Genomic DNA, 25,895 nt, shown 5'->3' with positions numbered 1-25,895 from the left:
ACTATGTTTGCTTGCTAAAAAGTCCCTTTATAGTTTGAAACAGTCACCAAGACAATGGTATAAGAGGTTTGATTCCTTTATGACTTCTCATGATTTCAAAAGAAGTAGTTTTGATAGTTTTGTTTACTTTAAGAAAAACAATGATGGTTCTTTCGTGTATCTACTTCTTTATGTTGATGACATGTTGATAGCAACAAAAGATAAATGAGAGATAAGAAAGGTCAAAGCCCAACTAAGTGAAGAATTTGAGATGAAAGATTTGGGACCAGCAAAGAAGATACTTGGTATGGAGATTCTCAGAGATAGAAAAGCAAGTAAATTGTACCTAAGTCAGAAGGGGTACTTAAAGAAAGTTCTTTGCAGGTTCAATATGCAGAGTGCTAAGCCTATTAGTACTCCTTTAGGAGCCCGTTTTAGACTTTCATCAGCTTTGTCTCCACAATCAGATAATGAGATTGAGTATATGTCACATGTTCCATACTCTAGTGCAGTGGGATCTCTCATGTATGCTATGGTTTGTTCACGTCCAAATTTATCATATGCAGTCAGTGCAATTAGCAAATACATGGTGAATCCCAGTAAATAACACTGGAAAGCAGTTTAGTGGATTTTAAGATACTTAAGAGGTACTACTGATATCTGCTTACAGTTTGGAAGAACTAGAGATGGAGTCATTGGGTATGTTGATGCTAATTTTTCTAGAGACCTTGATAGAAGAAGATCTCTCACAGGTTATGTCTTTACAATCGGAGGTTGTGCAATCAGTTGGAAAGCCACTTGGAAAACTACAGTCACTTTGTCTACCACTGAAGCTGAGTACATGGCGATTACTGAGGCCTGTAAAGAAGCAATTTGGTTGAAGGGACTCTTTAGTGAACTCAATGAAGACCTTCAAATCAGTACAGTATTTTGTGACAGTCAGATTGCAATCTTCCTTACAAAAGATCAAATGTTTCATGAGAGAACAAAACACATTGATGTTTGGTATCATTTAGTTCGTGATATTATTACTTGTGGTGATATTGTTGTGAGCAAAATTAGTACTCATGAAAATCTTGCAGATATGATGACTAAGTCACTTCCTATAACCAAGTTTGAGCATTGGTGTTCATTGTTGAAGTTAAACCCTTAAGGGGTTTTATGGAAGAGGTGGAGAACTTGTTCGTTGAGAGTTCGCGATGAAGAACTTGTTCATTGAGAATTCATGTCATGGTGGAGATTGTTAGAATTAAATGACCTGAATCCTTATTTAAATAAAATACAGTGGTAAAATAAAATAAAAGTAAAATTTATATAGAACGATACTTCTTTTATTTTATTTTAGAATAAGATTTTTAAACCTTATTAAACTCCATCTATTTTATATTGATTAGAATAAGGTGTTTCAGTCTGACTAGAATATGGCTTTACAAGCCTATAAATAGACATAGTCTATTCCTCTTGTAATTATTCAAATTCGACATAGTGAATTTTCTTCTCCTTTGCTCGTGGTTTTTTTCTCGAAAGGGTTTCCATATAAAATCCGTGTGTTCTTTATTTTATTTTATTTTCACAAAACATTTGATGATTATTCGATTTTACATGTGACTAATAAATCGACCTAAAGGAAGATTTATTTTTCAACATGTTTTTATTGTCAGTCTTTGATTACTACAATAAGATATCACTTACAAATTAATATTTTTGTCCAAAGATGAAATATTAATGGAGTTCCTGATATCTTGATATGAAATTTACCTTAATTAAAATTATTTTAGTTTAAATTTGAAATATTTTGAAACAAATAAATTCAGATTTTAGCTTTGAGATTTAATTAAGGATGCCTAATATTTTAAATAAATTTGTTGAAACAAAATGCCACCAAAGGGACCTCTTTTGTGTAGATTAGTTTATTTAAAATATCAAGATGATTATATGTTTTTGTGATTCATGTATTTATTAATTGACCCAAAGATAATATTTGACAAAATTTCAATGACATCTGTGCTGATAAATGTGACAATTATAAGGTACTTTATGTGAGCAATAAGTTAGTCCAAAGATTGATTCATTATTTTACATAATTTATTGTCAATGTTTGATTGCTACAACAAAAGTATCGCTTACTATTAATATTACTGCCCAAAGACTTGATGTTAATGTTATGTTTAGTATCTTGAGATGATATTAACCACTATTTTGAATTTATTGTTTACTTATGAATATTCATGTGAGCTTGTTTTTATCTATTTTTTTTATATTCAGCTAGTTTACTTTCTTCTTCCACAATATCTGCTAGTATAAATTCTATAGCCAAACTTAATGAGACTAATTTAAAGGAATGGAAAAGACAGTTACTTATAGTGCTTGGCTGCATGGACATAGACTTTGCACTAAGGGAAGAAAAACTTACATCTTTCACTACGGCAAGCACCCCTAATGCTAAATGAGATTTTGAGAGGTCGGATTGTTCAAACCGCATGAGTCTAATGATCATGAGCACTACATTCCAAAAGCCTTTAGGGGCACATAATCTGAAGAGATTACTTAGGCCAAGGGTTTCCTTGAAGAAATTGAGAAATGTTTTGCCAAAAATGATAAGTTTGAGATAATATTACTTTTGACTTCTTTGATGTCAGTAAAGTATAAGGGTTAAGGAAACTTGAGGGAGTACATTATTGAAATGTTCCATGTTGTTTCAAGATTGAAGGAACTTAAGGTCGAGCTTTCTGAGGAATTGATTGTTCTTATGGTTTTGTATCACTTCCTGCACAATTTAACCAATTTAAAATTAGTTAAAATTGTTAAAATGAGAAATGGACTATAAATGAGCTTATTTATCCTTGTGTGCAAGAGGATGAAATGTTGAAATATGATAAGTCTGAAAGTGCTCATTTGACCAGTGCCTTTAAAGATAACAACTTACATTCTGAATAAAGTATCCATTAAAGCAGTTGCAAAACATCTTATGAGCTTTGGACAAGTCAAAAGCCTAGTCTAAAGCACTTTCACATTTAGGGATGTCTAAATGAGGCAAGGCCTTATAGGCCACATAAAAAGAAATTGGACTCCAAAACAATAAGCATCTACTTTATTTGTTATTCTAAATGATTTATGGGCTATAAGTTTTATGATCCTACAAATAGAAATATTTTTTTTAGATGGAAACTGCAACATTTTTGAGGATGTTGAGTTTGGAGGGAGAAATAAGGTTAGATACATTTTTTTGAGGAGGAATTGGATTCTAACTCAGTTTCTACTATCACTTTTGATGATGTTCAAGTTCTCATAACTATTATTGATAATAAATGAATCCAAAACCTCAACAAGACAATGTTGAACAACTCCTTATTCAAGATGAAGTAATTGTTCTAGAAGAACAAACTCAACAACCTCAAAAGAAAGTGCCATTAAGGAGGTCCACGAGAGAGAGGAGAAATTCTATTTCAGATGATTATGTTGTATTTCTCCAAGAACATGAGGATGAAAATGGAATGATGGAAGATGATCCAATCAACTTTCGTCAAGCCATGAAAAGTTCTAATTTTCTACAGTGGATTGATGCCATGCAAGAATATTATAAGTCTATGCAAGACAATAAAGTCTGGAAACTTGTCTTATTAGTTGAAGGTACAATACCTATTGGTTGTAAATGGATATTTAAAACCAAGAGAAATGAAAATGGTAATGTGGAGAGGTATAAGGCGCATCTTATAGCTAAAAGATATACCCAAAAAGAAGACATTGATTTTGCAAAGATTTTCTCTCCAATTTCATCGAAAGACTCTTTTAGGACAATCATGACACTTGTTTCTCATCTTGATCTTGAGTTACACTAGATGGATGTTAAGATTGTATTTTTCAATGAAGACATTGAAAAAACAATTTATATGGTACAACTAGAAAACTTTGAGTGGGGAGAACCAAAGAATATAGTTTGCAAATTAACAAAATCCATTTATGGACTCAAACAAGCTTCCCGTCAATGGTACCACAAGTTTCATCAAGAAATTGTCTCGTTCGATTTTGAGATGAATATTGTTGATGGTTGTGTATATCACAAACTCAGTGGGAGTAAGTATATATTTCTAGTTCTATATATTTCTAGTTCTATATGTCAATGGCATATTACTTGCCACTAATGATATAGACTTATTGCATGAACCAAGAGGTTTTTATCTAAGAATTTTGGGATGAAAGATGTTGGGGACGCAGATGTTAGGGACGCCTATTTTTTTTAGGAATTTAGGAACATCGAGACCGATCTTGGGGTGTTCTTGATTTATCACAAAAGTTCTATATCAATAAAGTATTGAAAATGGTTGGTATGCAAGGTTGTTGACTAGGTGACACCCCTATTGCTAAAGGAGAAAAATTTAATCTTACTAAATTCCCTAAAAGTAACCTTGAGATTCAAAAAAATGCAAAAGATTCCCTAAGTATTTGTTTTTGGGAGTCTAATGTATGCTCAAGTATGTACGCGTCAGAATATTGCATACATTGTTGGGATATTTGTCAAACATTTAACCAACTCCGGTATGGACCATTGGATAACAACCAAGAGGGTTATGAAGTATCTTCAGAGAATAAAATATTACTTGCTTACATATCAGAGGTTTGATAAGTTATAGATAATCAGGTATACAAACTTTGATTTTGATGGAATATTGATGAAAAATTTTGTCACCAGGGTGCAAATTGTGACAGTAATTGGTAGTCCTTTATTCCAATAACAACAGGAGCACATTAAAGTCAAAGCACATTGAATTTAAGTTCCTGATTGTTAAAGCAAAATTTCAGAGTGGTTAGGTGCCTATAAAACATATTGGTACAAACTCTATGATTCCGGACCCTTTTACTAAGGGACTACACCCAAGGTTTTATAAGAGCACACTACTCGTATAGGTGTAATGTAATTCCAGGATATTCGGTTTTAGTGGGAGTTTGTAATTTTAAATGCTTTTCTGTTATAGACATATTGTCAGTTATTTCAACTTAAGGTTTTTTTTGGTTTATTCACACTCTAATTTTCTGCGTGGTTGGTTCGTATTGCATGTAATTTCCATGCTACACATCCATACTTAATCTATGTCATTTGATTATGTTAATATACGTGATTAGGTATGGATTTAGTTACGATATATGTAACAAATGTTACCTTGGTTCTATGTTAACATAATTAATGGACGAGATTGTTCGGAATTCCTGTTGGATATGATAGTAAAGTTTTGAGCTCATAAGGTTATATAATGACATGTAATTATAAAGTAATTAATATATATATGTGGCCTAAGTATGAAATTATTGGAAAATATGGACACCACATATATAATGATAGTAATTACATGTTATTATTTACTATATAAAATATTAGCCCAAATTAAAAGTAATCTAATTTGGTTAAGGTTTATAGGGTTTTAGTTATGGGCCAAATATGTGTAGATACTCTAGTAACTAATTTCTTATTGATGATAGGCTGATTAGAAATTAAGGTTAATGTGCAAAGTTTATATATATTAGGGTTAAGATCCTCAAATTACACATCTATAACTTTTCTAATATTCATCTTTATAAAAGATAGAGCCACCTTCTCTGAATTACTAGTGTGTTAATTTGGAAGACCAAAGGCATAAGATCTGAAGATTTCAAGAAATTGATGGATTTAGGTACGCTACCACATCTAGTTTTGTTCTTGATTTATTCTTATGATTTGACATGACAGATCCTAGTTTATGGTTTGTTAAGTTTTTTTTATCAAATCTTGTTTTACGATTAAACATAATAATCCAATTTAAAGGTAAAAATTAATTGTTTAAGATTGCTTTTAGTTCAAAAACTGGTTTGGCTTGAATATAAGTTTCAAAAGTTAATGTTACAACCTTATCTTAGTAAAGAAAAAGACTCAATTGGAAATTGGTAATTAAACTTGAGAATTGATTTTCGAATACAATCTCCTTCATATGAAGATCATTTAAATTTACAAATGAAAGCTTTTTATTTTTACTTGTTAAATATTTGTTTAGTTGCAACTAGATGATGTTGCTTCTAGTTATAAAAACAACTGTGGATGATAGAAAATTGTTCACATAGTTTGAAAAATTCTTATGTTTTGCGAGATCTTGCATAAAGAGTAATTCGCTATGACGAAGTTAAAGTTGTGATTTAAGTCCAACTCACTCATCAAATTGCAACCTCACTCTTATATTTAGAACTAGATTGTTCTTCCTTAATGATTTTCCCCATAAAAGCTTATATGTAAACCGATGAACACAACTCGATTTACTTACAAATTTTTGCAAAAAAAAAAGGTTCCTAATTGAACAAATAAAGCTCTCTCTTTCTTGTAGATATAACCTACTTAGGTCATCAATATAGAAATATAAGGCTTGTTTAGTTACAATCAATACCAATATTTAATTCCATTAAAATAACCACTAAAAAGTCCTTAATAAAGTGTACATTTGAAAGAGATATATTCAAAAGAGATTTTCTAGTTACCAAACTTATTTGAAGATTAAATATTTGTTTAAAGGAACTTCAAATGTTTTGAAAGATTGAATCCAGTTTTTACTTGGCTTAACTATTGTACGTAATGTCTTCATTGACGAGTTACTAAAAATGTAATGCCCTAAGTTTTTAAATATATTTCTGTAATTCATTGACACAATTGAGTATCTGCTTCAGTGGTTAAATCTTCTAGGTGTGTGTGAAAGGTCCCAAGTTCAAGCCTTAGTTTGGGTAAATTTTGGCATTTTTATTGTTTCAAGTCTAACCTTTGGTTATTATGCTTAAAAGTATTTATTTGTCAAAATGTGTCAGAATGGGCCTGCTGGTTTGGTGGTTAAGTGGAGAGTTGTAGTGCTTGAGGTCTTATGTTCAAATCTCTGTGTGGGATATAGGGTGTAAATTTTTGTTATCTGTTCAGCAAGAGTTGGTTTTGTCTAGGTTTCTGAGTAGTGGTGTGGTGGGGGAGTGTTGGAGCGATTTTAGAAGGAAAATAAGGGATTTGAGATATCCCAATTTTTGGTGTAGCGAATTTCGGCCTTTTCTTCCCACTTTTTGAATTTCTGACGATTTTCCTCTTCTATTCTTTTACTCTTCTCTGTCAAAATTCTCCTAATTCATCCCTTTTTCTTTTTGTCCTTTTCCCATTTTTGAGTATTGATTTCCTCTTGCATTGAGGAGTGCGTTGGTGCAATTTCGGTAGGTGATTCCCTTTCTTTTTCTTGTGATTGCTTATCATTAGAATAGGAATCTAAACCTTTTTTTTCTAGAATTACTGGTTTAGGCGATAATATTTGAGCAGTGGATTCACATTGTGGATCAAGAAGTGGTTGGAAAAGTTATTTTGTTAGCAGTAAGGCGAGTTTTGGCAATATCTTTAATGGTGAATTCGCTAGTCTCAATTTCTAATTTGCTAAACCGATGTGGTATACATTGATTTTAGGTTTTAGAGTGCTCGAGGTTGTTTTAGCTTCGTATTGTAACTAGGTGTGTACCCAAAATCACAGAAAACGAGGGTCGATGAAAGCCAAAAAAAGATTCTTTCGATGCCACACGGGCGTATAGTCTCCCGTGTGGTAGGCTATGTGGCAGTATATGGGCGTGCGAACAACAAGCCATACCGTATGCGAGATATGGGCTCTACCAATTATGCCGTATGGGCCTACACGGGTGAACCACACGAGCTTGTGGGATTTTTGGGCCAGGCCATGTGATCCACATGGCCAAGGCCAATTTGGGCCGTGTGGGCACACACGAACGAACCACATGGGCGTGTGAGCCCATTTTTCTGAAATAATCTGTAAGGTTTCACGGGTCGCCCAAGTCGACTGTGACCTACCGTAGGGCCTATAAGCATTACTTAGACCCCTAATTCTGTGATATGATTATGTGACGTATGTATTAAGCATGTTACTCTTAGCATGTGTATCTGACCAATTGTATGATCTATTAAATTGCATTATAGCATGCCATACTTGTATGATGCATTGTATTGGGGTGGGGTTGGTGTTTTGATGGAGGAAGTATTCTGAAGGGCTTTTAGGCCTATTATTTGGGAACTCAGCTGCAATTATCTGATTATGTGTTGCATTTTGATACAACAAGGTGTGTTGGGATGGGTGGGTCGATTTTATCCCCACATGATGTGTTGGGTTGGAAGGAGTTGGTGTGCAGAGCTGGTGGGCATGATTCTGTTATTTTGTTCTGTTATGCATGTCATATCTAAGATGGGCTAAGGCCCATTTCGTATCTGATTCTGTATCTGAGTGGACTAAGGTCCACACCGATTCTGTAAAGGGCTCAGGCCCGAATTATCTGTTATTTGGATATATGACTGACTTTTGCTACTCTGCATATTTTCTATAGGAATTACATATTGAGTTTGAGAAAACTCACCTTTTTCCTATTTAATCTGTGTAGGTAATCCCTAGGCTTGATGGATCGGTGCAACAGAGGGTTTAACGGTGACAACCACTACCAAACTGTTTAGTTACGATTTTGGCGGTTACATTGCTTATTTCTTGTTGGTATTTTATGTATGATGGACTTTGGAACTATTTGGTTTTAATTTGGGATTTTGAACTGTTGATTATGGATTAATAATCTGCAATGTAATTAAGTAATGTTTTCCTAAAATAAACTAAGATTTTTTTGTAAATGAAACAGTTTTCAAAAATTATTTAGGTTTCAAAGGCTTCCGCATAAAAGAAATGTTTTAAAGCAAATCAATTAGTCCACATTTTCCTGAACTACGTAAAAGGGAATAACTGGAACGGTTTAAGGGCAGGGCATTTTCAAAAATATTCTTATATGACATCGCCAGATTCGACCTTAATATGCAGGCCAGGTTTAGGGTGTTACATTTAGTAGTATCAGAGCTAGGTTACAAAACTCGACTATGGATTTGGGTTTTAAAGATTGGTTTTAAAGAAATGATTTGTAAATAATTTAAAATCTTTTTGGAATAAGTATGTGGTACACTGAATCTCCAACGCCGATCTTGTAAGTTTCTGAAACTCTGTTTAGAATTGTCTGAAAGTATGATTAGAATATACTTAAACTACTTTAGGTAGTATATTACACTGAAAACACCCTAGGTAGTGTAAACTAAAAACTGTAGTGAGACTACTACTCGCGATAACTGACTTTGAACATTCTGATACTGTACTGCATAAATTATTTGTTAATAAGATATCGAAACTATTAACTAATGAATAAAACTGTTAATAAAGATAAATTTTGAAATTTACGATGAACGCACGTGGTACTCATGGACGAGGTACTAGAGGCCGTAGCAGAGGCCATAGAGGGGCTCAAGCGGAGTCCTCATCATCTGGGAATCTGCCTAACTTGGATTCTAGTGAGACACCAGTATCACCTGTGATAGAGACTGGGTTTGTGTCTCATGATCATGCGGTTAGGGACAACGCACTGTCCCAAACCATGCTACAGATTTTGGAGAGAGTCACTGGGCCCAACACTGAAACTGAGGGCCGAGGGTCGATTACGGAATGGCTCCGGTTTAATGGAGCTGAGTTATTTAGAGGTGTTACTGGAGTCACCCCTAGTGTGGTCGAGTATTGGGTGGAGGCCACAGAGAGAATTATGGATGACTTGGATTTTACTACTGAGTAAAAGCTTAAGGGGGCTGTATTTCTGTTTCGTGATGAGGCGTACTAATGGTGGTTGATAGTTAAGGAGGGCACCCAGCCCGATCGACTGACATGGGATTTCTTTAAGACGGCCTTCCAGGATAAATATGCGAGGGCAAGTTATATTGACGCTAGGAGGTGGGAGTTCCTTAATCTCACTCAGGGGGGTCATTTAGTGGCCGAGTATGAGACTGAGTTCTTGAGATTAAGCCTTTATGTGCGAGGCATGGTGGCGACCGAATATGAACGCTGTGTTTGATTTGAGGATGGTCTCAGGGATAGTTTGCGGGTCCTGATAGCTTTACAAAGGGAGTGTGATTTCTCTGTTCTAGTTGAGAAGGTAAATATCGCCGAAGAGGTAAAGCGCGCTGAGTACCAAAGCTGAGAGAGAGGAAATAATAGGAGGGATTCGGAGCCCTCAAGCTCTAGGGTGAGGCTTAAGAAAAAGGCCAGGCCTGACGGGCCAGTAAGGGTTGGGCCTCCTGTTGTACCTACTACGGTGGCGCTTTGTAGGCACTATGGTAGATGCCATCCGGGTGAGTGTTGGAGGACTACTGGGGCATGTCTGAGATGTGGGTCGACTGAGCATCGTGTTAGACACTATCCATTGGGAACTAGTAAGATGCAAGCTATGGTTATTGAGACCGCACAGCCACCGAGAGTAGTTTAGTAGCCATCTAGGGGCTGAGGTCAGGCTAGGGGTGATAACAGCATGGGCCGAGGATAGAGAGCACCGGGCAGAGGTGCTAGACTAATTGAGGCGAGGTAGCCTACTTTGGTCTATACTGCTCGTGGTCATGAGGACAGAGATGTTCAGAACATCATTACGGTTACGTTTTTAATATTTGATATACCTTAACTTGCATTAATAGACATAGGCTTTACCCACTCATATGTAGCTAGTACTATGTCTGAAACCTTGGGGATTCCAGTTTAGAGTACTGATAGTGAGGTAATTGTGTTAAGTCCTTTGGGGCAATCTGTTCGGGTTAGTAGATTGTATAGAGACGTTCCGCTAGAGGTCTAAGGGACAGTATTTTTGGCTGATCTAATAGAGCTTCTATTTTGGGAGTTCGATCTGATTCTGGGGATGGACTGACAGGTTAAACACCAGGTGAATCTGGATTATGCAACGAAAAGGGTTGTCTTGAGGACCGAGGAGGACAATGAGGTAGTCGTGATTGGGGAACGAAGTGACTATTTGACTAATGTGATTTCTGCGTTGGCAACAGAAAAGTCAGTAAGGAAAGGGTGTGAGGCATTCTTAGCCTACATCAGTGTTTCTGATTCTGGGGACTCTTCGATTAAGGACATTAAAACTGTGAGGAACTTTCCAGATGTTTTTCCTATGTAACTACAGGGGTTGCCTCCAAGCCGAGAGGTAGAGTTTAGGATTGAGTTGATACCTAGTACAACTTCAGTGTCTATTGCCCCTTACCGAATGGCACCGAAAGAGCTTATAGAGCTTAAGGCTCAGATTTAGGAACTGTTAGATCGTGGGTTCATTCATCCCAGTGTGTCTCCGTAGGGAGCACCTGTTCTATTTGTAAAGAAGAAAGATGGGACAATGAGGATGTGTATCGATTATCAACAGTTAACGATGAAGAATAATTACCGACTTCTGAGAATAAATGACTTGTTCGATCAATTCAGAGGGGCTTCTGTGTTTTCTAAGATCGATCTATGATTAGGATATCATCAGTTGAGAGTAAAGGAGGCTGACATGCATAAGATGACATTTAGGACTCGATATGGACATTACGAGTTCCTAATTATGCCTTTTGGTTTGACTAATGCATTGCGACATTTATGAACTTGATGAACCGTGTGTTTCAGCCTTACCTAGACCAATTTTTGTTGGTATTTATTGACGACATTTTGGTGTATTCTAAAACAGAGGATGAGTACGATGACCATCTCAGAGTGGTTCTACAGACTCTCTATGAGAAACAGTTATTTCTGAAGTTCAGTAAGCGTGAATTCTGGCTCCAAGAAGTGACCTTTTTGGGACATGTGGTTTCGAATGAGGGGATTCATGTTGATCCTCATAAGATTGAAGCTGTGTTGAGTTGGAAACAGTTGAGGAATGTGTTAGAAATCCGTAGCTTTCTGGGGCTGGTAGGATATTATCGACGTTTCGTAGAAGGGTTTTCCTTGATCGCAGCTCCGTTCACTAAGCTTCTGCGTAAGGGAGTTCCTTTCATTTGGACTGATGCACAGCAAGAGAGCTTTGATAAGCTCAAGACTATTTTAACTCAAGCTCCTGTTCTAATATAGCTTGAGCCCGATAGAGACTTTGTGGTATACAGTGATGTGTCACATGTGGGTTTGGGTTGCGTTCTGATGCAAGACGGTAAGGTGGTTGCTTATGCGTCTCGTTAGCTTAAGACTCATGAGGCTGATTATCTGAAGCATTATCTAGAGTTGGCAGCGGTAGTCTTCGTTTTAACAATCTGGAGGCACTATCTGTTCGGTGAGAAGTTTACTATCTACACTGATCACAAAAGCCTCAAATATATCCACACTCAGAAGGAGTTAAACCTTAGGCAACGTAGATGGGTTGAACTGCTTAAGGATTATGACTGCACTATCGAGTACCATCTTGTAAGGCCAATGTGGTGGCCGATGCGCTAAGCCGTAGGACTATGATCGATTTGAGAGTGATGTTCGCTCGACTTAGTTTATTCGACGTGTGAGTCTGTTGGTAGAACTTTAGGTAAAACCATCATTTATTGATCAGATCAGAGGTAAACAAATGGGGGATAAGTCTCTTGAGTTACATTTCCGTCAGGTTAAGAGTGGTGTTACTACTGATTTTGGGATTAACAGTAATGGGGTATTATGTTTTCGTAGTCAAATTTGTGTGCCGAATGATGGGGATTTAATGCAGTCGATTCTGAGGGAAGCGCATAGTAGCCCATATGCTATGCATCCCGATGAGAACAAGATGTACCAAGATCTGCGAGGGTTATACTAGTGGCCAGGGTTGAAACGTAAGGTTACTAGCTTCGCTGCTCACTATTTGACTTGTCAGTAAGTTAAGGGTGAACATCAGTTACCTTCGGGTTTGCTGCAGTAGGTTAAGATACCAACGTGGGAATGGGAGTGAGTAATGATGGACTTCGTTAGTGGGTTCCCTCTAACACCTACTAAGAAGGATTCTGTTTGGGTCATCGTTGATCGATTAACCAAGTCTGCTCACTTCATTCCGGTCAGGATAGACTTTTCTCTATAAAAGTTGGCTAAACTCTACATTTCTAAAATAGTGAGGCTACATGGGGTACCTGTCTTGATCATCTCTAATAGGGATCCTCGTTTCGCGTCTCAGTTCTGGAAGAAACTACATGAGTCTTTGGGCTCGAGATTAGACTTCAGTACTGCTTACCATCCTCAGACAGATGGTCAGTCGAAAAAGGTGATTCAAATACTGGAGGACATGTTGAGGGGCTATATTATTGATTTTCGAGGCAGTTGGGAGGAGTACCTGCCATTAGCAGAGTTCACTTACAATAATAGCTACCAGTCTAGTATACAGATGACAACTTACGAGGTGTTGTATGGTCGTAAGTGTCGCACTCTCTTATGCTGGACTGAGTTGGGTGAACGACGTATTCTGGGTCCAAAGTTGGTTTTTGAGACTGAGGACAAGGTTCGTTGGATTCGAGATCAACTAAAAGCGGCTTCAGATAGGAAGAAGTCATATGCAGATCTGAAATATCAAGAGATAGAGTATTCTGTAGGGAACTTAATTTTTCTCAAGGTCTCACCATAGAAGAAGGTTCTGACGCTCGGTCGCAAAGGTAAGTTGATTCCTCAGTTTATTAGGCCGTATCAAATTTTGAAATGAGTGGGACTAGTTGTATATCAGTTGGAGCTACCTCCAGAGTTAGAACATATTCATGATGTGCTCCACATCTCGATGTTAAGGCGCTACTGCTCTGATCCCATGCACATTGTTCCTAAGGAGGAGATTGAGGTTAGGCCAGATCTAACATTTGAGGAGGAGTCTGTTCAGATTTTAGATCGTGACATTAAGGTTTTATGAAGGAAGTCTATTCCCTTAGTGAAGATGCTGTGGCAGAATCATAGCACTGAGGAGGCCACTTGGGAGTCGGAGGATTCGATGTGTCAGTAGTATCCTCACCTTTTCTGACCAGGTAAAATTTCTAGGCCAAAATTTCTTTTAGGGGGTAGAGTTGTAACTCCCCAGGTTCTTAAATATATTTCTGTAATTCATTGACACAATTGAGTATCTTCTTTAGTGGTTACGTGCTCTGGGTGTGTGTGACAGGTCCCAAGTTCAAGCCTTAGTTTGGGCAAATTTTGGCATTTTTATTGTTTAAAGCCTGACCTCTGGTTATTAGGCTTAAAAGTATTTATTTGTCAGAATGTGTCAGAATGGGGCTGCTGGTTTGGTGGTTAAGTGGAGAGTTGTAGTGCTTGAGATCTTGTGTTCAAATCTCTGTGTGGGAAAAAGGGGATAAATTTTTGCTATTTGTTCGGTAAGAGTTGGTTTTGTCTAGATTTCTCAGTAGTGGTGTGGTGGGGGAGTGTTGGAGCGATTTTAGAAGGAAAATAAGGCATTTGAGATATCCCAATTTTTGGTGTAGCGAATTTTGACCTTTCCTTCCCACTCTTTGAATTTTTGACAATTTTCTTCTTCTATTCCTTTGCTCTTCTCTGTCGAAATTCTCCTAATTCCTCCCTTTTACTTTTTGTCCTTTTCCATTCTTGAGTATTTATTTCCTTTTGCGTCGAGGAGTGCGTTGGTGCAGTTTCGATAGGTGATTCTCTTCCTTTTTCTTGTGATTGCTTATCATTAGAATAGGAATCTAAACCTTTTTTCCTTGAATTACTGGTATAGGCGATAATCTTTGAGCAGTGGATTAATGTTGTGGATCGAGAAATGGTTGCAAAAGTTCTCCGTTAGTGGTAAGGCGAGTTTTGGGAATTTTTTAATGATGAATTCGCTAGTCTCAATTTCTAATTTGCTAAATCGATGTGGTATACACTGATTTTAGGTTCTGGAGTGCTCAGGGTTGTTTTAGCTTCGTTTTGTAACCAGGTGTGTACCCGAAATCACAGAAAGCGAGGTTTGACAAAAGCCGAAAAATGATTCTATCGATGCCACACGGGCGTGTGGCAGTACACGAGCGTGTGATTGACAAGCCAGGCCGTGTGTGAGACACGAGCTCGACCAATTGGGCCATGTAGGCCCACACGGGTAAACCACACAGTGCGTGGGATTTTTGGGCCAGGCTGTGTGATCCATACGGCAAAGGCCAATTTGGCCTGTGTGGGCCACACGGGCATGTAGGCCCACACCGGTGGGCCACATGGGTGTGTGAGCCCATTTTTCTGAAATAATCTATAAGGTTGTACAGGTCATCCAAGTCGACTGTGACCTACTGCAAGGTCGATAAACATTACATAGACCCCTGATTCTGTGATCTGATTATGTGACGTATGTATTAAGCATGTTACTCTTAACATGTGTATCTGACTGATTGTATGATCTTTTAAATTGCATTATAGCATGCCATACTTGTATGATGCATTGCATCGGGGTGGGGTTGGTGTTATGATGGAGGAAGTAACCTGAAGGGATCTTAGGCCTATTATTTGGCAACTCAGTTGCAATTATCTGAATATATGCCGCATTTCGGTACAACATGGTGTGTTGGGATGGGTGGGTTGATTTTACCCCTACATGGTTTGTGGGGTTGGACGGAGTTGGTGTGCAGGGCTGGTGGGCATGATTCTGTTATTTTGTTCTATTATGCTTGACATATCTGAGATGGGCTAAGGCCCAGTTCGTATCTGATTCTGTATCTGAGTGGACTAAGGTCTACACCGATTCTGTAAAGGGCTCCAGCCCGAATTATCTGTTATTTGGATATATGACTGACTTCTGCTACTGTACATATTTTATGTGGGGATTACACCCTGAGTTTGTGAAACTCACCCTTTTTCTATTTAATCTGTTTAGGTAATCCCCAAACTTGATGGATCAGTGCAGCAGAGGGCTCAACGGTGACCACCACTACCAAATTGCTTAGTTACGATTTTGGTGGTTACATCGCTTATTTCTTGTTAGTATTTTATGTATGATGGACTTTGGGACTACCTGGTTTTAATTTGGGATTTCGAACTGTTGATTATGGATTTATAAACTGCAACATAATTAAGTATGGTTTTCCTAAAATAAACTAAGATTTTTCGTAAATGAAACAGTTTTCAAAAATTATTTGGGTTTCAAAGGCTTCCGTGTAAAAGAAATGTTTTGAAGCAAATCAACTAGTCCACATTTTCCTGAACTACGTAAAAGAGAATAACTGGAATGTTTTAAAGGCAGGGCATTTTCAAAATCACTCTCATGAGACATCGCTAGATACGGCCACAACGTCCAGGCCGAGTTTGGGGTGCTACAAAAAATACTCAAAGATCAAGAATTAAATGTTTAAAAAGATTTGGTCAAAACATGCCAATCATATAAGGAAAATTATAATGCTTGGCCAGATTTTTTTAAGTTGCAATTAACGCTGGAGCTGATGGTTATAGTTAGAATTAGCAATCTGTCCCTTTGGCATTTTTGAACAAAAAGATAGTAGCATATCAAACAAGGATAACTAACTCCACAGTCCCTCTTAATCCATTCTCTTAATTATTTATTTTAACCATGGAATCCATAATTAATACAAGATAGAAAAAAAATATTAACAATTAAACACATAATATTAAAAATATTAGGGAAATGTCAAGAGATAATTAACAATCCATCATTAAAAAGACTTCGTCCACAACAAATGAAAAATTCTTACCAGAAACCTTCAGTATCACTACACTAACTTCCTAGCAACAAAAAAAATTCATCAATTAGACCATCAAAAGAACAATATTCTCATCTTTCACCCTTCACACTCTATTCTCTCTTTTTTTTTTTTTGCTCTGAATATTCAAAAAGTTTGAGCAAAAAGATCCAACTTATAGCATTGAGCTTGGTTTCATTGTTGCTGAAGAATCTTTAGTTGCTACTCATGATTACAATCTAGCCTGGGCAACACTCGTAGGTTTAGTAGATGTTAAGCCAATTGCAATTAGATTTGTGGTTGGCAAGATACTTTAATAAGGATTTGAAAGATGAGGGATGGAAAATGCAATAAATGCATTGTGTTCTAGGTTTCTTCATGTTTAATTATCCCACCAAAAATTAATTGACTAAGACTAAAAGGAATGAATGATACTAAACTTGTACAGTAGGCTAACATCTTATTTGTCACCACATTTCTTTCATTATTAAGTGGTCAGTTCCTAGTTATTATGGCTTGAAGAGTAACATATGTAGGTTCAAGTTTAGACACTTTGAACTCTTGACCCTAAGGCCAAGTGTTCCTGATATTGTTGGTTAGTTGAGTAGCAAGATAATCAACATATATTACAAGTTTGTAATAATATCTTCCTTTTTGATGAAGGAAGTTACTAATTGTTTATGGACTAAATAAAAAATAGTGTCCTCTAACTTGCATATAGTGTTGGTGGTATGTATCCCTTCTTGAATTGTGTAAGTTTGCAAAGAACTTTAAGACCATATTCTTAAATGGATTCATATAAATGTAGAAGTTAAAAATTCATTCTATTCTAGAAAAAATTCCAAACCTTGCTCATAAAAACTACTTTTTTTTTAATATTCATCTCAAGAAACAAATCCTTCCTATGCCACTATTGATTGCCACTTGACACAAGCAAGACTGATGAACTTTTTTTGTGGTGATGTAGGTTCAGGTTATGCATCTTTCACACCTTCTCTCAAAAGCTTAAGAACTCTTGTATCTTTCATCTTCTTGTTTCATTTCTTGGAAGAATATGAAGTACTAGGTCTTTTGGAATGAAAGTTCTTAGCTTAAGCTACTAACTTAGCAATTGACATAAAATCTTCTAGGTTTGAATCATTAGGGATGATATTGGGGTTTTTTCTTTCTATTATTTTCTTCTTGGGAATCAGTAGAGCACACGGCCTGGCCAATCGGGCGAGTGGGATCTCACATGGGCATGGGAGAAGTGAAGGAAAACATACACAACTGGCGACATGGCCATGTGACCTACACAGCTTGGACACACGGCCATGTCCATGGCCATGTGAAAACTGGGTTAATTACCCCAATTTTATTTTATTTTATTTATTTTTAATTGTTATAGTATTTATTTTTATTTTACTAATTAATTAATTAATTTATTATTCTTATACTTATATTTTAATTTTTTTATATTTTAATTTTTTTATATATTTTAATTTTTATTTTGCTTTTTTTATTTTTTTCTTTTTTCTTTCGTTTTTTTACTATAATCATTACAATTACCTTTTAAGTTTATTGATATCATTGAGTATATTATTATTATTTTATTATTATTTTTTTTTAATCTTTCTTTTTAATTTTGTTTTAGTTGTTTTATTTTTTTTCTCTTCAACTTCTTTTCATTATTATCTTTTGAAAGATTTATAGTTGTTTCTAATCGAGTTATAACCCCTTAATTTTATTTATTATTTGTGTTTATTTTCTTCTTAGTTTGCTCAGAATCATGAGTTACATTTAAATTTGACTGCAATTCCAGTTTTCATTATTCTGAAGATTTCATCCAATATTTAAGGCAGTTTCAGTTTTCTCCCACTCTTATGATATTCTGTTTATACTGTGATTATATATGTTTGTACATTGAGGACAATGTACATCTTAAGTGTGGGGAGGTTATCTATAGAATTATTAGAAAATCACTGAATTATGTCTTGTGTTTAAGTAATTTTCTCACATTACTATTATAATGAATTTTTATTGATTTATGATTATCATTGATGTGTTTTAGATTAAATTCATAGGTAATTGTGCATTGATTGTTTAAATTTTATGACACAAGAGAATCAAGCACGATAAGTCTATTTTCAGAATTAAAAATTTTAGGTTGTTTCCCTAAATTGAGGTATTACCTTGAAGTTTGAAATTTGCAAGTTAACATCAAAAGCCATAATTTTTGTGAGATTTTCAGCCTTTAGAGTATACATTTTTCTTTCTCACTTTATTATTGGTTATGAGTGTGTCAATATTGATTTGTTATTCTAGAACTTGCTTCGTTTATACATGTCGAGACCACACCTTTGATTTGATATACTGAGATGATAAAGCACATAGGTTTTAACCCACTTATCCCATAAAAAGCCTACCTTCATAATTAACCCTTAGTGAACTCCTTTGAGCCTAACAAACCATTTCTTAATTTACCATTCATATTAACCCATAACTTTTTTTTGATTCATTGAGAATTTTATCTCATTTTATTGACTCCCTTTTTGTCGAGATTTGATTTAGTTAGTTGCTTAACTGTGTTCTTTTGTTTCAGTTGTTAAATTTTCTCTTATTATCTATTGTTCTCAAAAAAATAAAGTCAAAAAAAGTAAAAAAAAATACATATATGTTGATTATTATTATTTCTTTGTTCTGAGCTTAAGTAGTTAATTTCATATTCTGTGAAGAAGCTCGTGTTATTCTTTAATAATTTCGGTTAATGTAATTATTCAGCATTGGCTTATTTTTCTAGTTAGGTAATTGATCAATTCGATCTCAATTCTAATCTTCTTTTTCAGCTTTTATCCACACCTTTAAACCAAGCCCCATTACAACCTTGTAAAGACCTTTTGATTTGTGTATCATCTCATTTTATACTGGTGGAGATTTGATTTTCATGCAAGCCTATGGTAATAACTTTTCATGTTTGACTTTTGAGTGCTTAATTTTTAAACTTTAAACACTTTGAGTGATTTGAGTGAATCTTTAGGGAGGATGTCAATTCTTTTCGGTTTTGAATTAAAGGTAATTACTTAAATAAAAGAAAATACCTATGTTTTCATGCTTTAAAAAATTGTTTGACTTGGATTATTTGAATCTTTAGTGATTTTTTAGTTGAATTATCAAGGTGTAATTATTTGTGAATTATGATAAAACTTTATTGATGATAATTATGAATTGAGAAAGTTTAATTTTAATTGTGAGTTGAGGATTTTTCTTGAGGACAAGCAAATGTTTAACTGTGGGGATATTTGATAAACCATAAATGTAACATATTCTAATTTCATGCTTGGAATATTTTTGGATTTTATGATGAGAATTAGTGATTTTGATGCTCCTAATCCCTTAAATTCATGTTTCTATACTTAGGAGAGCATTTGGGAGTAAAAGGAGCAAAAAAGGGGCCAAAATCGGAGTTTTCAGGATCCACAAGGGTTGGGCACATGCCCATGTGATCCACACGAGCAGGCCACACGCCTATATGCCAGCCCATGTCGATATTGCTTCTTGTTTCCCAAACACGTGGAAAAAGCCAATTTTTAGGGTTTTCGAGCATTCTAAAGTCTATATAAACACACTAGAATAAGACCTAAAGAGGACACATAGAGTAGAACATAGGAATTACTCGAAGAACGCCAACGGATTCAGGTCAGAAGCAGGATTTCCTTCAAGACTGAAGATCTTCCTCCAATTTCTCTCAAAGTTTTTGGGTTTCTTTATGTTTTGTTGTTTTCCTATTTTTGAGATGTTTTCCTATTACATTATGAACTAAACTCCCTAAATAACTAGGGAGGATGAAACCTACGATGGATCTTATTATTTAATCATCTGAATTACATAATAAATAATTGTTCTTGTTATTAATTATGTGTTCTTAATTCTTGCCTTAATATTTTAAGGATATTAATCCAAGTTTGATGTGCTTATTCAGTGCAGCAAAAGTCCCTATTTAAGAGTAGATCTAGCATAATTAAGCGAAGTTGATTGCAATCCTAGAAATAGGATGACACAAATCTGTTGGATTAGAGTCAAATCTAATAAAGGAATCCATAGATCGAGTTAATGCGACAATAGAGGTTTTAATTAGAAAGCGATTTCAATTAATCAACCTAGAGTTAGTTGTTCTTAGTCTCGAAAGAGATATTAACATAATTTAGGGATTTCTGCGGATCAAGACAAGTGAATAAATCGTTTGATTCAGAGTCAGAATAATAAGTAAAGTCTAGGTGGATTCTTTCTTGGGTATTGTCTTTATCATTGGTTTATTCGATTATTTTCTTCACTCTCTTTCGTATTTATTAGTTAATTAGTTTAGTCAAATTTAGATTAAAATAAAATCCCTTTTATTCTAGGCTAAATAATAGGAAGATAGTTAATACTAGTACTTTTAGTCCTTGTGGATACAATGTTCTGGACTCACCATAGCTATACTATCATTCGATAGGTGTGCTTGCCTTTGTTGTGATCATAGTCTAGTTTAGTGAACTATAAACGGTCATCAAGTTTTTGGTATAGGTGCCGGAGTCTAAGATATTAGGAACGCTTGATTTTTTATTAACTTAGCCATTTTTTTTATTTTATTGCATTATTTTTATTTTTATTTTATTTTCAATTACTAATTTTTTGTTTGTTTCTGGCAGGTTCTTGTAGTTTATGACTAGAAGAAACCTGACAGGACCTCTACTTTTTGACAGTGAAATTGAAGCACAGCTCGCAAAAATTGTAGAGAAATAAGGCGGAGTCTGCAGTATATAAAGGAAGAGCATAAGGACAATACCAATATTTCCAAGGAGATGGCTGACAATCGGAATAATCCGCTACCTCCTGTGGTTGCTACGAATCCTGTAAATAAAAATCCTGCTCCTCGTACTATGTGCGATTATGCCAAGCCCACTCTTATTGGGGCCGAATTGAGTATTATTAGACCTGCTATTGCTACAAATAATTTTGAACTGAAACCTAACACTATTCAAATGATTCAACAGTTTGTTCAGTTTGATGGTTTGCAGGATGAATACCCAACTACTCATTTGGCCAATTTCTTAGAGTTCTGTGATACTTTCAAGATAAACGGCGTTTTTGACAACGCCATTCGCCTATGATTATTCCCCTTCTCGTTGAGAAATAAGACTAAGCAATGGTTGAACTCTTTACCACGAGGTTCCATCACTACTTGGGTTCAAATGATCGAGAATTTTTTATTGAAATACTTTCCACCGGCCAAGATAGCAAAGTTGAGGAATGATATCTCTTCCTTCTTGCAAATGGAATTAGAGACCCTATATGATGCATGTGAGAGGTATAAGGATCTATTAAGAAGGTGCCCTCACCATGGGTTACCTCTATGGCTACAGGTTCAGACTTTCCACAATGGTTTGAACCCCTCAACTAGGCAAATGATCGATGCAGCTACCGGTGGTACTATAAATAATAAAACACCTGAGAAGGCTTATGAGTTCATAGAGGAGATGACACTGAATAACTATCAATGGCAAGTCATGAGGACAAAACCTAATAAAGCAGCCGGTGTTTTCAACCTTGACGCGGCCACCATGTTATCACACCAGGTAGAGCTCTCAAATAAAAAGATTGATGGTTTATGTGTCTCTACGCAGGTACATCTGATAATACAGTGCGATGAGAATGGAGGAGAAATGAACAACATAGAATATCCATCCTACAACCCTAGCACAGAGAACAAACAGATCCACTATATGGGTAATAATTCTATACCTCAGAATAATCCATATAGTAACACTTATAATGCAGGTTGGAGGAACCATCCCAATTTCTTGTGGGGTGGTCAAGGACATCAAAAACTGCAACCACCTCCAGGTTTCCAACAACCACCTTAATAGCAGAAAAAGAAGCCAAACCTTGAGGAGATGCTAACGAAGTTCATCTCGGTGTCAGAAACTCGCTTTCAAAACACTGAAACCGCACTCAAAATCAGCAAGCGTTGATTCAAGGGCTCGAAAATCAAATTGGTCAACTTACCAAGATGATTTCAAAACGACCACAAGGTAGCTTACCGAGTAATACCGAAACTAACCCAAGGGAGAAACTTTATGTGATTACTGTTCGAGATGAACAAGGGTTAGTTAAAGATGAACCAAAATTGAGAGATGAACCAAAACTGAGACAAGAAGATGTGGTAGCTAAAAGTAAGGTTGAGGTGAGCCACAACGAGCAAAAATCGGTCATTAAGGAATATAAACGTCATGTGCCATATCCAAATGTGACAAGGGAAGACCACACAAACGAACAATTTGGTAAATTCCTTAAACTGTTGAAAAAATTACATATTAACTTACCATTTGTTGAAGCTTTTTCGTAGATGCCAAATTCCGTTAAATTTTTAAAGGAGCTTTTAGCAAATAAGTGGAAGTTAGATGATTCGTCACATGTGGAGCTAAATGCAGTGTGCTCAGCCATTTTGCAGAATAAACTACTGAACAAATTGAAAGATCCAAGGAGTTTTACTATTCCTTATTTAATTGGTAGTTTAAGTGTTAATAATGCATTGGCTGATTTAGGGGCTAGTATTAATGTCATGCCCTACAAAATGTTTAAGCAACTAGGTCTTGGGAAACCCAAACAAATTAGGATGAGCATTCAATTGGCAGATAGAACAATTAGATTTCCTAAGGGTATTGTTGAAGACGCACTCGTTGAAATTGATAAAATTCATTTTCCTAGTTGATTTTTTTGTTCTAGACATGGATAAGGATAGTGACGTACCATTGATTTTAGGATGGCCTTTTTTAGCAATTGCTAGAACTATCATAGATGTTGGTATAGGTGAGTTAATACTTCGTGTAGGTGATGACACGATTAAACTCCAAGCTCGTAATTCTGTTATGATATCTAGTGATCGAGATGATATTACGAGCTCTGTTAATGTTAATAACCTTGTGGCTCAACATTCTTTGCAGGAAGCACCTCAAAAAAACGTGACAGAACCACAGTCCAGTTTACATAAAAAAACAGAACAAATCATGAAGAAAGAAGATTACAAATCGATGAACTAGATGAATGGCGAACACAAGTCGAGGAGAAACCTAGAATACACGATGAACCAAAGCGACTCCATCATGAGCTTAAGGATGAGACGAACCAATTAAAGATTGGCGATCAGGTATTGTTGGATAAAACGCTCTCAAATCGCCACTTTAGAGCATAATGCAAATGGATCAACTCCTTTTACGGTACTGAATATTTTCCCATACGGTACAGCCGAGGTAAATCATTCAAAATTTGGCACTTTTAAAGTAAATATTACTCGGCTAAAACCTTATGTTGATAATAGAATTGCAGTGAGAAAGATGAGTTTTGACTCCGTGAACCACCATAACCATGCGAATACGAGGTAGGTCGAGCTTAGACTTTAAATAAATGCTTCTCGGGAGGCAACCCGAGTGTTAACACTGCTTATTTTCTTAACATTATTTTATGATTTTTTTTAAAATTAATCAATTTTCAAAATCTAAAAAAAAGTGTGTTTTTGACCCACATGGCCTGGCCACAAGGGTGTGTGGAGCACACGGCCTGGCCACACGGGTAGGTGGAATCCCACATGAGAGTGGGAGAAGCGAAGGAAAACATACACGGCTTGGCGACATGGCCATGTGACCCACACGGCCTGGACACACGAGCGTGTCCTAGGCCGTGTAAAACTTGGAGCTATTTTTTTTTCAAAGTCAGAGAGTTACACGGCTTGGCCACACGGGTGTGTGGAGCACACGGCCTGGCCACACGGGCATGTGGGATCTCACATGGGTGTGGGAGAAGCGAAGGAAAACATACACAACCTGGCGACATGGCCATGTGACCCACACGACTTGGACACACGAGCATGTCCATGGCCATGTGAAAACTGGGTTAATTACCCCAATTTTATTTTATTTTATTTATTTTTATTTTAGTAATTAATTTATTATTCTTATACTTATATTTTTAATTTTTTAATATTTTAATTTTTTATATACTTTTATTATTTTTTATTATTTTTATTTTGCTATTTCTATTTTTTTCTTTTTTCTTTCCTATTTTTTTACTATTATCATTATAATTACCTTTTAAGTTTATTAATATCATTGAGTTTACTATTATTATTTTATTATTTTTTTTATTTTTATCTTTCTTTTTAATTTTTTTTAGTTGTTTTATTTTTTTTCTCTTCAACTTATTTTCATTATTATCTTTTGAAAGATTGGTGGTTGTTTTTAATCGAGTTATAACCCCTTAATTTTTTATTATTATCTGTGTTTATTTTCTTCTTAGTTTGCTCGGAATCATGAGTTACATTTAAATTTGACTGCAATTCCGATTTTTACTATTCTGAAGATTTCATCCAATGTTCAAGGCAATTTTAGTTTTCTCCCACTCTTATGATATTCTGTTTATACTTTGATTATATATGTTTGTACATTGACGACAATGTAAATCTTAAGTGTGGGGAGGTTATCTATAGAATCATTAGAAAATCCCTAAATTATGTCTTGTGTTTAAGTAATTTTCTCACCTTACTATTAGAATGATTTTTTGTTGATTTATGATTATTATTGATGCGTTTTAGATTAAATTCATAGGTAATTGTGCATTGATTGTTTAAACTTTATGACACTAGAGAATCAAGCATGATAAGTCTATTTTTCAGAATTAAAAATTTTAGGTTGTTTCCCTAAATTGAGGTATTACCTTGAAGTTTGAAATTTGCAAGATTAACATCAAAAGCCATAATTTTTGTGAGATTCTGAGCCTTTAGAGCATACATTTTTCTTGCTCACTTTATTATTGGTTATGAGTGTGACAATATTGATTTGTTATTCTAGAACTTGCTTCGATTATACATGTCGAGACCACACCTTTGATTTGATATACTGAGATGATAAAGCACCTAGGTTTTAACCCACTTATCCCATAAAAAGCCTACCTTCATAATTAGCCCTTAGTGAACTCCTTGGAGCCTAACAAACCGTTTCTTAATTTACCATTCATATTAACCTATAACTTCTTTTTTGATTCATTAAGAATTGTTTCCCGTTTTATTGACTCCCTTTTTGTCGAGATTTGATTTAGTTAGTTGCTTTACTGTGTTCTTTTGTTTCAGTTGTTAAATTTTCTCTTATTATCTATTGTTCTCAAAAAAATAAAAGTCAAAAAAAGTAAAAAGAATAAAAAAATACATATATGTTGATTATTATTATTTCTTTGTTCTGAGCTTAAGTAGTTAATTTCATATTCTGTGAAGAAGCTCGTGTTATTCTTTAATAATTTCGATTAATGTAATTATTCAGCATTGGTTTATTTTTCTAGTTAGGTAATTGATCAATTCGATCTCAATTCTAATCTTCTTTTTCAGCTTTTATCCACACCTTTAAACCAAGCCCCATTACAACCCTGTAAAGACCTTTTGATTTGT

The 25,895-nt window shown here is 35.4% G+C and overlaps 1 non-coding gene across 1 annotated transcript; it reads right to left on the bottom strand.

Moving 5' to 3' along the window:
- Nucleotides 1-21,702: 21,702 nt before the first annotated feature.
- LOC121225757 (small nucleolar RNA R71) lies at nucleotides 21,703-21,809 on the bottom strand. Its single transcript, XR_005923636.1, has one exon. It is a non-coding gene; the product is annotated as a small nucleolar RNA R71 (small nucleolar RNA).
- Nucleotides 21,810-25,895: the final 4,086 nt, after the last annotated feature.

The sequence above is a fragment of the Gossypium hirsutum genome, chromosome A03, assembly GCF_007990345.1.
Source record: "Gossypium hirsutum isolate 1008001.06 chromosome A03, Gossypium_hirsutum_v2.1, whole genome shotgun sequence".
NCBI classification, from domain to species: Eukaryota; Viridiplantae; Streptophyta; class Magnoliopsida; order Malvales; family Malvaceae; genus Gossypium; species Gossypium hirsutum.
The sequence above is the reverse complement of the archived record's forward strand: the minus strand, read 5'-3'. Positions and strand labels throughout refer to the sequence as shown.